This window comes from Procambarus clarkii, chromosome 11, assembly GCF_040958095.1.
Source record: "Procambarus clarkii isolate CNS0578487 chromosome 11, FALCON_Pclarkii_2.0, whole genome shotgun sequence".
NCBI lineage: Eukaryota > Metazoa > Arthropoda > Malacostraca > Decapoda > Cambaridae > Procambarus > Procambarus clarkii.
In genome coordinates this window covers 17,487,958-17,500,965 of record NC_091160.1, presented here as the reverse complement: position 1 = coordinate 17,500,965, position 13,008 = coordinate 17,487,958, and positions in this window count along the sequence as shown.

Below are 13,008 nucleotides of genomic sequence, written 5' to 3'. Positions count from 1 at the left end.
GTTCTCTCACATTGACAGTGGCTTGACGAAAAATGCAGACTGACCCCTCACTCATCTGGTGCCTTCGGGAGGTAGAGATGTTTGAGATATATATATCTCGAACTATCTACTTCTTTTGTAAGGTCTGATGGCGTAGTGGGTTAAAGCATACTAGTTATGCCAGCTACTGGAAGGTAGTTGTGCTTTCTGGGTTCGAGTCCCACTGGTGGGTGTTGTCCAAAGATTGTTTATCTTCACTTGTGGTTTATGCAAGTATAGGCATATATATATATATATATATATATATATATATATATATATATATATATGTCGTACCTAGTAGCCAGAATGCACTTCTCAGCCTACTATGCAAGGCCCGATTTGCCTAATAAGCCAAGTTTTCCTCAATAAATATATTTTCTCTAATTTTTTTCTTATGAAATGATAAAGCAACCCATTTCATTATGTATGAAGTCAATTTTTTTTTATTCGAGTTAAAATTAACGTAGATATATGACCGAACCTAACCAACCCTACCCAACCTTTGGGAGGTTAGGTAGTCGAAAAACAATTCTTGTTCTTGCATTCTTTGATGCAATATGATCCTGAAAATTTGTTTTGAAATGGAAAGCTTGGGATAGAAAATTATACCATACCAGGACGAAGACTCCTACATTAAACTTTCTTACCTTAGTGTTCTTGTCAAAGTGTGCTTTCATCTTTTGTTGGGAGGTCAATAAATTAGTACTAGGAAACTTATGCACTTGTTCAAGTTTATGTCTCAAGTTTTTAGAAACCGAGAAACATTATGGGAATCACTGATGGTGTTTGACGTTAAGGAATCCTTAAAGATTTTAAGAGGACCACGGCACTTACGACCGTAGAGCATCTCATAAGGAGATACTTCAAGAGACTCAATAGGGAGACTTCTGAAAATGCACATAAGGAGATCAAATTGCTAATCACAATATTTCTCATTATTAATACAATTTTTTTTTAACAGTGACTTGATGGTTTGATGACGTTTCAGAGAACCCTGTGAAGCAGGCTGATATGGACTAGACAAGACTTGGGTAATGTTAAATTCCTGATGGATTTTCTTAAACGACTCACTTGTAAAATTAGTTACACAGTCACTTTAGATCTCCTTTTGGAATCCATTCTGAGTGAAGATCTTCAACAGATGTTTGACAACTGTAGCAGCCGTAATGTTCTTGACGGGAATTGCTATTGGGAACCTGGTGGCTGGATACATTATAGTGATGATGTACATGTTTTCTGCATGGGTTTTTGTAAGGTCCCAACGCAATCAATGATGAGTTTAGAAAATGCTTCTGAAGGCACAGGAATATAGATAAGTGGTGCCTTTGGAATAGTAACATTAGGGTTACCTGCCATTTGACATGTATTACAAGTATTAACAAAGGTCTTTACATCTTGTGCCATACCTGGCCATAAATAGTCCTGCAGAAGGGCATTATATGTTTTATTGATGCCATAATGAAGCATTGGGCCATGAGCTAGAGAGATAATCTCTTTTCTTAGAGATGCTAGAACCACTAACTGATCCACATTAGCCAAATCATCCTCTGCCTTGTGTTTACTGGGTCTGTATTTACGGTACAGTAGTTGATTAGTGCCAATATAAATCCCTGGGATGGCATCAATTTTAATCTGTGCTTGATAAAATATTGGAGTTAAAGTAATGTCAGATTGTTGTAACTTACGGAACTCCAACCGGTTTGGATTCGGTCGGAGGCCTTGCAAGTCTTGAAGGACAACTGTTGCTACTTGAGGTGGTTGAGGGGCTTGAGCACGGGTAGTCACTAGAACAGGCTGGGAGATGTCTGCTGGTATTTCTGTCACGGTTACCTCTTATTCTATTTCTTAAATCATGGAAGAATCATCTTCTTTGGCTGATTCACATACCTGGGGTTTATCACGAGTTATCAAATTGGTGGAGTCTTGCTGGTTGGCCAAGTCGTTACTCAGAAGTTGAATTCCTTGCATGGGGAAAGGTTTATCCCGAATCGAAATTCGGGAAAAACCTTTCCCCATGCCAAGAATTCATCTTGGACTTTTCCATGTATGAATGGACACTCCAGGTGGACTGTGGCGAGCGGGCATGGTGTAGTTGCAGTGAGGTCAGTGATCAGGACGGTTTCTCCTGTGTAACTTGAGGTGCAGCGGCTTTTAGAAGAATACACTACAGAGAAGCTCTGTCCCTCATGATGTGTATTGAGCTCTTTCCCTAGGAATGTCTACCCTTGGCAGAGACAGTTCCTGGAAACACATGTCTGTCAAATAACGCCGAATCAGTAACAGGAACATTTACATGTAACACAGGCTTAGAAGGTTAAGGCTTAGGCGTAGGTGAAGCAGTGCTAATAGTTCTGCAATTAGGGTTAGGACATTTATCAATAAGGTGACCATAGGTTTTCAGTACCAGCAGTAAAGTGCATAGTTAGTGTCTTCATTACTTTCTTTATATGGAGCATGACTGAACCAAGATGGTTTACTGGAATATGAATTAAAAGATTTATGAATTAGACTTTAAGTATCAGCTTACTGTGCACATTACTGAGGTTCGTCTCTCTTTCCCTTATCTGCAAGATATAGGCCTATAGGGTTAGGTATTCTTCGCAAAAATGCTTCCATTAAAATTAAATTAATCAATTCACTAAAGGAGGTGACCTGTGCTGATTCAAGCCATTTTGTAAAATACCGAGTTTTTGTCTGCAAATTGTCCAAGTAGGTTAAAGACTGAGTCTTGACATAGTCGCCGAAACATCGTTGATATCTTTCAGTCGAAAGTAGATATGCATGAAAAACTGCTTGCTTGAGTACTTCGTAGTCAGTCTTGATGGCAAGTGTACTGAGGGTCACAGCAGCTCTTCCTATAAGATGAGCTCTGAGAAGTACTGACCATTGGTTCCTAGGCCAGAGTAACTTAGTAGCAAAGGCCTCGAAAAAAACAAAAATATTAATGTCTGTCTCTACGAATCGCGACAGAAAAAGCGAAATGGGGTCACAAAAACCTCAGCTTTCGTGACCTCATGTGGAGGAGAGAGGAGATACTCTGTAGATAATGTTAATAATTATGCTCTGTTACGACGAATTAAAGTATGAAGCTCATCCTCCGGGTTGGAACAAAATCTGGCTAATAGAAACATACTAAAGATTGTATAAAGAAAAATAATAACGGAAGAAAATGCGAGTACCCTTTAGGCGAACCATTAGGTCAGGATTAATAGACTGCGTTGTCCATTACTGATGTGGCAACATGCAAAAGAATGGTTGATATATAACTGGCAACCCTGTTGGTAAGTAACTATCCTGTAAGGCAACAATTAATTTTCAAGAACAATTTTTCAGTAACGACTTGGAGAAACAAGTTATACGAATGTTTCGAGGTAGTAAAATATGGGAAAGATGTAGGGATGTCTGTACTCTGCACTCTAGTGAGGATAAGGCAAGAGTTGTCCTACTGAAATCTAGGTAATTAACTGCATAGTTACCATTACGTGTGCAATGTAAGGAATAGTAAACTCCCTACCATAGCAGTTAATCATGAACATTCCTGCTGCACTTGCACCATCCACTTCCTTGCTGCACTTGCACCTTCCACTTCCTTGCTGCACTTGCACCATCCACTTCCTTGTTGCACTTGTACCATCCACTTCCTTGCTGCTCTTGCACCATCCACTTCCTTGCTGTTCTTGTACCATCCACTTCCTTGCTGCTCTTGTACCATCCACTTCCTTGCTGCACTTGCACCATCCACTTCCTTGCTGCTCTTGCACCATCCACTTCCTTGCTGCTCTTGCACCATCCACTTCCTTGCTGCTCTTGCACCATCCACTTCCTTGCTGCTCTTGCACCATCCACTTCCTTGCTGCACTTGCACCATCCACTTCCTTGCTGCTCTTGCACCATCCACTTCCTTGCTGCTCTTGCACCATCCACTTCCTTGCTGCTCTTGCACCATCCACTTCCTTGCTGCTCTTGTACCATCCACTTCCTTGCTGCTCTTGCACCATCCACTTCCTTGCTGCACTTGCACCATCCACTTCCTTGCTGCACTTGCACCATCCGCTTCCTTGCTGCTCTTGCACCATCCACTTCCTTGCTGCTCTTGCACCATCCACTTCCTTGCTGCTCTTGCACCATCCACTTCCTTGCTGCTCTTGCACCATCCACTTCCTTGCTGCTCTTGTACCATCCACTTCCTTGCTGCTCTTGTACCATCCACTTCCTTGCTGCTCTTGCACCATCCACTTCCTTGCTGCTCTTGTACCATCCACTTCCTTGCTGCTCTTGCACCATCCACTTCCTTCCTGCTCTTGCACCATCCACTTCCTTGCTGCTCTTGCACCATCCACTTCCTTGCTGCTCTTGTACCATCCACTTCCTTGCTGCTCTTGCACCATCCACTTCCTTGCTGCACTTGCACCATCCACTTCCTTGCTGCACTTGCACCATCCGCTTCCTTGCTGCTCTTGCACCATCCACTTCCTTGCTGCTCTTGCACCATCCACTTCCTTGCTGCTCTTGCACCATCCACTTCCTTGTTGCTCTTGCACCATCCACTTCCTTGCTGCTCTTGTACCATCCACTTCCTTGCTGCTCTTGTACCATCCACTTTCTTGCTGCTCTTGCACCATCCACTTCCTTGCTGCTCTTGTACCATCCACTTCCTTGCTGCTCTTGCACCATCCACTTCCTTCCTGCTCTTGCACCATCCACTTCCTTACTACTCTTGCACCATCCACTTCCTTGCTGCACTTGCACCATCCACTTCTTTGCTACACTTGCACTGAAAAGTGTTCCTTTCATCCCAATGACTCATCTATCAATATATAAACCATGCTCTCTTTGCCAACCTTAAATCATGCTAAATATTTAGATTTGGTCCACATTTAAGTTCCTCCAGAGGTGTGAATTTTATAATGATGCTGCTTCTCATCTTTCCTCAGTTCCAGCGTTGTGAGGCTCTAGTTCCCTCGTAATTCACTAGAGGTCACTAATCCAAACTCTGTAACCAGTTGTGTAGCATTAAATATCCTTTTTCTAACATTATTCTCTATGTGGCGAATGGAATTCCACGTGAAGGCTACGTACTGGAAAATTTGACATTATTCTGTAGAAGAATAATTATATTGTAAAAACCGTGGTTTAAGATAAACTTTGCCTGGGTTGAGGGGTTTAAAATAAACATTGCCTGGTTTGAGTGGTTTAAGATAAACCTTGCCTGGGTTGAGTGGTTTAAGATAAACCTTGTCTGGGTTGAAGTATAAAAAGGTTAACAGAGAAAACAGAAGACACAAAGGAGGAGAAGTGAGTGTTGGGAACAGTGAGAGGCGGAGGGCGTCGGGGCTCTGCTCTGGCAACAATGTTGTTTTAATGTACCGCATTCATCTTCATATTCATGTAAAAATTTTATATAAATAAATTGAAGAAGAAAAAAAATCGTAATTTAAAATCATAAAAAGACATAGGAACACGAGGAAGATCTGAATTATTTTCAAAGGTTGAAGGATTACTTGAAAATGCATTTCATTGAAGATCAGTAAGTTTTTGCGTTTGAAGAAAACGATCCAACATTAGATAAAGCTTAATACTATGATCCCGTTAACAGTCTGAAAGGAATATAGATGAAGTGATTTTCTAATATATGAATACAAGACTACAATATATATATAAGTAAATGCAATAACAAGAACAAGATTGTTGGCTTAATATATATAACCATTAGCAACAATAAGGACACTAATCAGCTATCTTCATTGTTTTCCTGACTACTGACGCCTTACTAGCACTACCATGTCCAGTTTTTGTCTCTATACTTCAAAATGGCCAGAAATTATCTTGAAAAAATGCCATGAAGGACCAAGATAATCCATAGTGTCAGGAATCTCCCTCTCTGAGATTCAATGATTGAACAAAATGATATATATCTGAAATATGTAAATATATATAAGGCATAAACAAAGCTGTATAAACCAAGTATTGAAACTATCAAGATAAGTTAGGTCTCGCCTGTCCAAAAACGTTATGGATTTGGATAAGGTAAGTATGTACTTCATGAAGTGTGTGTCCCATTTTTCCTCCATGTATATGATGTGTTGTCGAATGTGTGTATTTGGATGTTCTATGTTGAGTATGCGTCCATCATTCATTTACAGAAAACACTTATACTGCGTTTGCATATTCATACACATAATATAATTGAAGATACCAATATCATTGATTCTTAAAGTGACACTTGAGAACTTACGCAAAACAATCCAATACAAGCACTTCCGTCCAATAATCAGATTCAAAGTAGTCGTACAAGATAAGATATGTGTGTATGGAATGACAATCAGGAGCTGTCGTGTCCCAGCCGAGAGGCTGTCCTCCGCGGCCTCACACACCGGAGTTCCAGCCTATCATGGTAAGATGCTCCTTTTATTTCTTTGATTTTTCTTCACTAGTTTCTTAATTATTATAAGACTTTCTCATAAATACAATTGATCGTTAGCTTCAAACCAATCGAAATATAAATTTATGATAAAATCAGTATAAATGAAACTGGAAAACGATCAAATCAACAACACTTGCAAAACCATGAGCACCTTTTGGTAACCTAAATATTTCTCATCGCATTAAAGTCATCTTTGGCAAAAGTCATCTTTGCTAGAGATCCCCCAAAACTTGGTTATTGTTATTTCTACTCTGGAAACTATGAAAAATATATCTAAATTTATTTGAAAATTTTAAATCAGCTTCAAATATATATGAAGGAACTCGCAAAGAAAAAAGAGGGGGAAAACAAACTAAACAAAACAATAAAGAAGTACTCAATGGGCTTATGGGCTGGACCTGAGGACTGTGAGGCCACAGAGGACGCTCCCACACCTGGACTACTGCCGCTCCTGATTGTTATTACATGTTCACTGATCTTATCTTGTATAAACACCAAGAATCTGATTACTAGACGGAAATTGTACGATATTTTCCCAGCAGGAATTTACTTGCCTATTTATTTATCTATTTATTAAATTATTAGATTATTAAGTTTATATTATTTTAAATTAATTTAAAGAGGACTGTAAATTTATAATTAGACTGTATATTTAAAATGTGGCGAGTATTTTATTAATTTATCTCGCTTGGTGTTTACCTGTTCACAGGTTTGGGGGGTTTATGTATGTAGCCTATTTATAAATAAATAATAATTTAACAATTGGTAATAAAAATAATAATAATAATAAAAATAATAATAATAATAATAATAATAATAACAATAGGTTACTCAGTGGTTCCTTGGTCGAAGCTCGTGGAAAGTACTTGAGATCTGCACGTGTCGACCAGAGAGGGAGGCTACTCTCTGTGTACACCTCTGTGTAATACTCATGTGTTAATCTTCTGATAAATGAGTTAGTAAAATGTAACAATATCTTAGCTAAGAAGTCGATATTGCTTGGTAATGGACACTGGGCATCCTTCAGTCACATGTGGGGAACTCGTTAGTTTAAGCCCTAATGGTGACCGTGAATGTTTCTTGTTGCACTAAGACGACTCGTAATTTCTTCTTCCCTTGGGATGCACCTGCCAAGTAAGATGAAAGATGTGAACTGGTTCTGCAATACACAGCATATAGCAATATAGCAGTGAAAGATTATGTTTAATTAGAAAAACAGCTTATCAATTCCGGGTGTTGTTCTGGCATCATTACTGACAAAATTTGTATATAGAATTAATATCCATTAATATACAATTAAATTTTACCGGGTAGAATACTTTCCAAGAATAGCGAGATCTTCGGTGGATTGGAGACTCAGTGGTCCCTCGGTCGAAGCTCGTGGAAAGTATTTGAGATCTGCACGTGTCGACCAGAGAGGAAGGCTACTCTCTGTGTAATATTCATGTGTCTGTATGACCACACGCACGCAATGGGGTCGCGTCTCCCTCCCACTCTGGACACGTCCAGAGCTCAAATCTAAATCTTATCATCATCATCGACTTTAGGAAGTAGACTATGTATTTGTTTGCTATTGAATTAAATCCATTCCTGGTGATACATTTTTATCATATTTAGTCCCGGAGCTGATGTTTTAAGAATACATGTTAAGCTTAAATGATTATTTTGATTACGATACGAACCTCCCATTCTCTCTGAGAGATCCCAGAAATCTATTTTCTTCTAATAAAGTTAGTGATTAGTAAAGTTAGTATGTTTCTAATATAACCGTGTTTGGTGTTGACCAGACCACACACTAGAAGTTGAAGGGACGACGACGTTTCGGTCCGTCCTGGACCATTCTCAAGTCGAAATCGACTTGAGAATGGTCCGGGACGGACCGAAACGTCGTCGTCCCTTCAACTTCTAGTGTGTGGTCTGGTCAACATACTTCAGCCACGTTATTGTGACTCATCTCCAACCGTGTTTGGTGGTTATATTGGGTGTTAGTAATTTTGTGTCGGAAATTTTCGACATAATTCCAGGAGGGAGAAACATGGGTCAGGGTCCAATATTTAGGGCTGCTAAACACTTCATTCCTCTCCTTCAAAATTACAATATTGTTTAAATTTTAACTTGCACTGTTGTGTAGCAGTCCTTTCTAGACGGATGTCCCATACTGGAGCTGCAGGTGCTGGAAGTCGATGAGTACATTTACTGCTCGCTCTAAAGGAACTAGTTTTGCTTAGGTGGTGAGAGTAGTATTGCCTCGGCACTTTACTTTCACTCTTCTCATGATGCCCTGATTGTCTGGATGAACAGAGACTTCATGACCTATAGGACACTCTGAGCATGATCCACCACTGTCTACTGGAACAATGTCACTATTGTTTATCTTAGTTTTGTTGTTTGCCCCAGAATGATACTCCCTTAGAGCAATTAGGTATTCATGAGTCCAAACGCCTTTCCACTTATTTATTACTCCTGACAGATGTATATAGCTCTAAACCAAGTCACTCTCTCTCTGACATATGAAGAATCTTCTGGTCCCTCGTTCGTGAGGGACGCTACAGGGTTAACAAGTCACACATACATTTGATGAGATGGACTTAGTGGCTCATGTTGAAAGAGATCGTCAAAGAGGTAGGTCAGTGGTCTGTTATTGACACGAGATTCCTATTTCAGTGACAACGGTTTGAGCTCCTGTAAATCTATCTTTTAATGGTGGAGGGCTTTCCTTAGACAGTGTTTATCTGTGTCCACCATTCATTCGTAGAAACCTCCGAGCCACGTGCTCTGGGGGATATAAACTTTCAGGAGCATTGCCGTTGATTCAGAGCAGTGAGTACCGCTTTGGGGTTCCAGACTTCTCTCAGACATGCTTCCTGTGCCACTAGGTTGGACCCATTGTCTGAGATCATCAACTTGGGGCAGAAATGTGCTTGTGTTTGTGAATGTGTAACACTGTTAGCCTGCTTACTCTGTGGTGACGGGGGAGAAACATTGGATTTTTTACCTCTAGGTCTTTTTTGGCGCACTGCACCTTAATATGCAATAACTGTGTTGGTCAATCCAGAGACCCATATCATTTTCATGTTTCTTACGAACGCTTTCAAAACTGATCCCGAACACTTCAGTTTAAGCCCTTTTGACCCAATAATTTAGGGTACTAGGGAATTGATATTTGATTCCCATTTTCTTTAGGAAATCAAACACCCTTTGTGTGACACCTAATAGTTTGTTAAGTTCAGAGTACCGATTAGGATCAATCACCAAATTTCGAGGTGGTTCTGGTTTCTCAGTGGGAGCAGTGACATTGGTCACAATGACTTGTGGCTTTTGTTTAGACTACTGGTCACTGACTAGCCACTGAGGTCCATTGAACCACAGCTCTGCTTTGGTTAATAGCCATAAAGTTAGGCCTCTGAAGAAGTAGTCAGCTGGATTCTCTTTGGAGGAACATATCTTTGTTTGTATCCTACTGACAACTTTCGTATTTCCTTAATGCATTTACTCACGTAAGGAGTATTACTATTGTTATTTCTCGCCAAATGCAGTACTGCCTCATTATCTAATCATACCACTGGTTCTTTAAAGTGGAGGTTACTTAATGTTTTGGTCAAATAATGAGTCAATCTAACTCCTAACAGTAGAGTGGTTAATTCTAGTTGTGATAATGACCGCTTCTTTAAAGGTGCAACCCCAGCTTTGGATGTAAGCAGACATACCTACTAATTTGTTACTAAATAGGCCACAGTGTCATACGCCTTGTCTGAGGCATCACAAATCATATGTAGCTAATAATCAGGTTTGCCTTTATGGTATTGCGAGGAAACTTTAAGGATTCTAGGACACTTAGATCCATGGTAAGTTGCAGTCACTTTCCTTGTAATTGTAAAGCAGTGGTTAGTGGATCGTCCCATCCTACTTTTTCTTGCTAGCAGTGATGCATGATCAACTTACTCTTTATTAATATGGGGCTTAATAGTCTCAAGGGGTTGATAGGCTTACTGACTTGTGATAGTAGTTTCCTTATAGTTAGGTTGGTAGTGTCTGGTTCCACCGATCTGATGGTCAACTGATCCGAAGTTGTGTCCCATATGACACCTAGTTCCTTTTTCTTCTGGGTTACCTTGTAGTCGAAAATTCTGATTCGATCAGTTGATATAAAGTAGTATTATCCAAGGCCCACAACTGGAGAGGAATATTTGTTCCCAACAACTCTTAATTGACCTCATGATATATGTTTATCAGTTAACTTTCACAGCTACTGGTTCTTCGGAAGTTGTCCACATACAGGTTGTTGCTAATTTAAATAACACACACACACACACACACACACACACACACACACACACACACACACACACACACACACACACACACACACACACACACACACACACGCCCTCAGTATCCCTCTTCCCCCCAACCTCTCAACCTCTATCTGACTCTCAGTCTCACTCTATTTCTCAACCCCCCTATGCTATTCAGACCCCTAACTTTCAGACCCATTATGCCCTTCCTACCCCCCTAGATGCCCAGACCCCATTCGCCTACCAGGCACTCCCAGGCACCCCCCTAGCACCCCCCCACTCACCCCCACAGCCCCCACTTGCCCCCCAGACACCCCCCAGTTCCCCCCAGACCCCTGGTGAAAGGGGGAACTCTGACACCCGAGTTTCCAAGAAGAGTCTCAAGGTTTGGTACACCAATGCTGATGGGGTAGCCAATAAAGCAGAAGAGATAAAAGAAAGAGTTAGTGAGGCAGACCCAGACATAGTGGCAATAGTGGAAACTAAAATAAATGGCATGATCTCGGATGCAATCTTTCCAGAGGGGTACCAGGTGATAAGAAAAGAAAGGACACAGAGGCAGGGAGGAGGAGTGGCACTACTAATAAAGCGGAAATGGAAGTTTGATGAGCTGGAAAATCCGGGTACCAATGAAAGCACAAGCTTCATACATGGAACTCTGACAGTGGATGGGAAGAAGATTGTAATCTTGATACTCTACAATCCCCCACCAAACAGTAGAAGGCCCAGGCAGGAGTACGAGGACAGCAACAAGACATGTATGGATGCACTGCAGAGGGCAGCAACTTTAGCGCATAGAATGAGAGCGAAGCTGCTGGTCATGGGGGACCTAAATCACGGAGAGATAAATTGGGAAACGAGGAATCCCCATGGCGGGGAGGAGACCTGGGGAGCGAAGCTGGTAGACGTTATTGACAGGAATTTCCTAACACAGCATGTGAAAGAAGATACTAGGGAAAGAGGAGGGGATACGCCCAGCCTATTAGATCTCATTATCACTCAGAATGTAGAAGACATCGAGCAGTTGGAACATGAAATACCACTAGGAGCTAGTGACCATTGTGTCCTAGTCTTTGACTACATGATGGAGCTTAAAATTGTGACCAAAGGACAAGAGGTCCGGGAAAGGAGACTTGATTACAGAAAAGGGGACTACAGAAGGATAAGGGACTACCTGGGAGAAGTGCACTGGGAGGAAGAACTTAGAGGAAAAACAGTGCAAGGTATGATGAACCAAGTCATATTGAAATGCAAGGAGGCTGAAGATAGATTTATTCCAACAATAAAGGAAAAAAGCAGGAGGGAATATAATAACCCATGGTTTAATAGACAGTGTCAGGAAGCAAAGGTGAGAAGCAGGAGGGAGTGGAGGAAGTACAGAAGACAAAGGACAGAGGACAACAGGATTAGATGTAACAGAGCTAGGAATGATTACATTAACATAAGACGAGTGTCGGAAAGAAATTATGAGAACGATATTGCAGTCAAAGCGAAAAAGCAACCAAAATTACTACATAGCCATATAAGAAGGAAGATGTCGGTAAATGACCAAGTGACAAGACTGAGGAAAACAGAAGGGGCATATACAGAAAGCGACAAGGAAATCTGCGAGGTACTGAATGCAAAATTCCATGGAGTGTTCACAACCGAGCCTGAGCAGCTCCCATTGTTAGAAGAGATTACCCAAGATGAAAGACTATCGGATATAGAGGTGACAGCAGAGGATGTAATGAAACAGTTGACAACACTGGATGCAAATAAAGCTGTTGGACCAGACAAAGTATCACCGTGGATACTCAAAGAGGCAGCGCAGGCTCTCAGCGTGCCTCTGGCAATGATCTTTAATGAGTCACTTATGTCGGGAGAATTGCCCAGTTGCTGGAAGGAGGCAAATGTCGTACCGATTTTCAAAAAGGGTGATAGGGAGGAGGCACTTAACTACAGACCCGTATCACTGACAAGCATCCCCTGCAAAATACTTGAAAGAATAATTAGGCTAAGACTTGTTGAGCACCTGGAGAGCATTGGGTTTGTAAACAAGCACCAACATGGGTTCTGGACAGGGAAATCATGCCTAACAAACCTTTTAGAATTCTATGATAAAGTAACAAGGATAAGGCAGGACAGAGAAGGCTGGGCAGACTGCATATTTCTTGACTGCCAAAAGGCCTTTGATACGGTACCGCACATGAGACTGCTATACAAACTTGAGAGGCAGGCAGGAGTAAGCGGAAAGGCCCTAGTATGGGTGAAGAACTACCTAACAGG